Genomic DNA, 3,638 nt, shown 5'->3' on the forward strand with positions numbered 1-3,638 from the left:
CACTGGGTTTCAAAGATATGGAGATTTAAAAATCCTGGTTTTGGCAAAGACTCAATTTCTTTGTAAAATAGTTAATTTTTCGCGATATTTTTTTGCACTGTAATTCTATTCTGTCAAACTGCCAAATTTGATCAAATTGGTCGAGGAAAATGCCAAATTTTTAAGACATTACTGGTACAAATTTTTGACGTCGTGGCTTCTATAGTTTTGTTTTTACGAATACATATCAGAAAAACAAATTTATTCTATTACATATTAGAAATTCAAAACATTTCTATTCTTTTCCATAGTTCTTTAACAAAATAAGTTCTGATTAAAAAAAAACAATTTCAATCTTATTCACAATCTTCTTTAGTTTAACACAACAACAGGAGAAAGGGATTGAGTTTTTGCCACAAACTCTGATTTTCTAATCTCTATATCTTTGTAACCCAATGTCGTACACCTTAGATATTAAGTTTGAAATATGAAAGGTTTGCACCGTCAGGTTGCAAAGATATTGGGATCAGAAGATTTGTGGCAAAAACTCAATTTCTTTATCCAATACATACTTGAAGTTCATAACATTTTTATTCTAGTTCTTCAACTAAAGAAGTTCTGTAAAATAATTCGTTGCTATACTTAAATATTAAACTTTCTCAATATAACCCTGAAGGGAAATTTGAATTTCCCGGTAAAAATCTGAACCAATCAGAGAAAAGGATTTACGGAGAGACATTACGTAACTATTGCTCATCAGCTGTTTTTAAATTTTAAATTTAAATTTACATATTCGAAAACAAAGCATATTTCCAGTTACAACCGTTTTTTGGGTTTACATGCAAACAATAATTAATCTAAAACGTAAAATTTATTCAATCAAGGTTTTCATTTAAAGTTGAATGCCGCTTTCTCAGCTGAATGATGATTGATTGATAGAGAAATTGGGAAAATGCGGGATTTCAAGATTTTAACCCTTGGTTTAGATTTTAACTCGTCGATTTTGCCGAGTTAAATATTTAAACCCAGAGTTAAAATTCAGGTTTAAATAAAGTCAGAAGTGGCATTTAAGCTTGAACTTAAAATTTAAGTCGGAACCTTTCGTTCTTTAGTTTTAGACTCTGGTGACGCATGAGCACTTTAAGGTTTACAACATGTTAAATGTGCAACTTTCTTGAAGGGAGTGACCGGCAATTTATGGTAGTTGAACTAAGAATGTAGTTGTGCATGGAAAACAAATTTAGAATTTATTTGAGACATACAAAACGTTTAGTATAATTACTGAGTTTGAGCGCAAAGTCATCCATGTGAGTGGGTACGTTTTTTTAAACTATTAAATAACGACGACAAAAAGTGTAAAAAATGTAATTAAATGTCAAATTCACAATGATACCCTTTAAACCTAGCTGTGACACTGAGTATATGTGCTGAATTCTGACAATCTCCTTCAATTGGAATAAATCAATTTTTCAAGAGAAAAATATGTCATTAATTCTTAAAGGGTATTGTTTTAAATACCACATGCTTCTCTATAATGAAATTAAATCTTTTACTGGGATGGATGAGTTAAGAACTATAGTTGTTTGTCGAAAACGTGAACATAAACATCATAGATTGATTAAAATAACAGATAGGACACTAAATGTCGTCTTATCAAGATGTTTGTGTGTTTCGTTTATATTAACCCTGAGGCAGAAGCCCAAAGGAGTTAAACGTAGTCGGCGTAGAACTGGCTCTCTCTCTGTCTTGTAATTCTACGCCGACTACGCGAACTTCCTTTCGGCTTCTGCCTCAGGATTATTGTGAACAAATTTTATCCAAATCTTAAGAAGACGACATCTAGTGTCCAATCTGTTATTTTAATTAATCTATGATCGTAAACGTGAACTTAAACTTGAACATAAACCTACACATCAAAACATTAAAAATAAATAAAAACAGACACACATATAACTGTGTTTTTCTTTGAGAATTTGCAATCAAGTTTATTTAGAAAAACTTTATACAGTACACAGTACACAGTACACAGTACACAGTACACAGTACACACCAAAGCCAACAACAAGTACTAAAATGTACATGTAAAGGGCTACATAAAAACACAAGTGAGTTAGAGCGGTACAATCTAAGCCCAAGGCGTTGTGACACTTCAAAGTTGACCCTGTCTTAAAAATTGATGAGACTGTGTGTAAGCAGGCTAAATCTATGTGGGTAGAAGATACATTAAAACATTAAGAAAATATAAACACTAGCATTGGTAATCGTGTTTTCGGCTTTTAAACGATTTTGGCCAAAAAGTTAATTCTTTACTATAAAATTCATTTCATTCAGATTCCAGCTGAAGTGCCCGGCGTTGCCCGAAGAAATAAAAAAATAGAATTTTGAAGAAAAAAAATATATTCGAATTTTGATTAAAAAACTTCAAATGTTTAGCCTTTGTTTATCCCCCGGGTACCCATGGGTTTCCTTAAAAACTTTCAGTCCATTTGGTCCCATATTTATTTATATATATGAGCGAAGAGCTTTATTATTTAGAAGTAAATATACAGTATATTTAGGATCAAGAATGCCGGTTGAAAAAATATTGCCTGTAAAGGGGGTGTTCGCGAAAAATGAAAGTGGGTAGAGGTTTAATGCGATATAAAGGCGCTTTTGATCGCTACTAATCTTACTTCTATCTGTTGCGTCTATAAGGAGAAAATTGTTAAAAACGACTCACACCGAAGAACGCAGCGTCCATACAAATTCGGAAAGATGCAACATTCAACTCGGATCATAAACAAATCAATTTAATTTCAAGCAAATTATTTTTCGTGAACACTTCCTTTAATTCTCAATGGTACTCTGTAAATCTGTACCAAACTTATAGAAATTTTGGCCATTTCCTCTCTGGCGCGTTTCACGCAGAAACCCACGCGGACGGAAAGTAAAAAAGTTCCGAGAGAAAATTCAAAATGTTTTTATCACTTTTAAATAATTTTGACTATTATTATAAGAAGTTTGAACAACATTAAATGGTTGAACATAAACATGAATTGTGATAAAAAATTAACTATTTTCAGATTAATAAATAATGGATAAAGAGCATAAGTGTGAACTAAACGTGAAAACTAGTGGTTAATATATTAGTTACAGGGTGAATATATAAAAACTTGACGGAATATGAGGTTTTTAAAAACCTTAACTGTTACTCCTTCTCTAGCTGGGGACTGGGGGCAATCCATTCCATCCGCTTCTAAAACTGGGTCTGCGTAACTCCTGCTGGGGATCAGGTGGGTAACAAACATGAAAACCATTTTGGAGGTTTTAAGAAAAAAAAACGTTTCTAAAATTACTCTCTATACGTTAAACAAAATAGAAGTGTCGATATCTCGATATGATCTATCTATATTTATACGTTTTTTTAAAGTTTATTTTTCATAATGTTTTCTCAAATTTATCTTATTTTTTTAGCCTAAGATCTTAGATTTTTTTGTATTTAGATAAGTTTATAATGGAAAATAAATTATAATTCATCATTGTCTCTTCTATGCACGTTCCTAAACTTGTAAAAACATGTTAAACTCGTACTGTCCTGCTTTCTGGTCGTACTGTCCTGCTTTCTGGTCGTACTGTCCAGCTTTCTGGTCGTACTGTCCTGCTTTCTGGTCGTACTGTCC

Source organism: Eurytemora carolleeae, unplaced genomic scaffold (genome assembly GCF_000591075.1).
Source record: "Eurytemora carolleeae unplaced genomic scaffold, Eaff_2.0 scaffold1646, whole genome shotgun sequence".
Lineage (NCBI taxonomy): Eukaryota > Metazoa > Arthropoda > Copepoda > Calanoida > Temoridae > Eurytemora > Eurytemora carolleeae.